Source organism: Solanum tuberosum, unplaced genomic scaffold (assembly GCF_000226075.1).
Source record: "Solanum tuberosum cultivar DM 1-3 516 R44 unplaced genomic scaffold, SolTub_3.0 scf00226, whole genome shotgun sequence".
Lineage (NCBI taxonomy): Eukaryota > Viridiplantae > Streptophyta > Magnoliopsida > Solanales > Solanaceae > Solanum > Solanum tuberosum.
The window spans coordinates 373,402-373,604 of NW_006239155.1; positions in this window are offsets into that span (position 1 = coordinate 373,402).

Here is a 203-nt window from a genome sequence, read left to right on the forward strand (position 1 = left end):
GATGATGAGTGTGAGGAATATGAAGAAGAAAATGAGGTACCCGAATATGTTGCTGAAGAGTTTCGACAATTCGAGAATTAACACAAGCCGAATTTGGAAGAAACCGAAACTGTGAATCTCGGGGATGAGGAATGTGTTGAGGAAGTAAGAATTAGTGTCCATCTGACTGAAGCTCAAAGAAGAGACCTGGTTCGTTTGCTCAT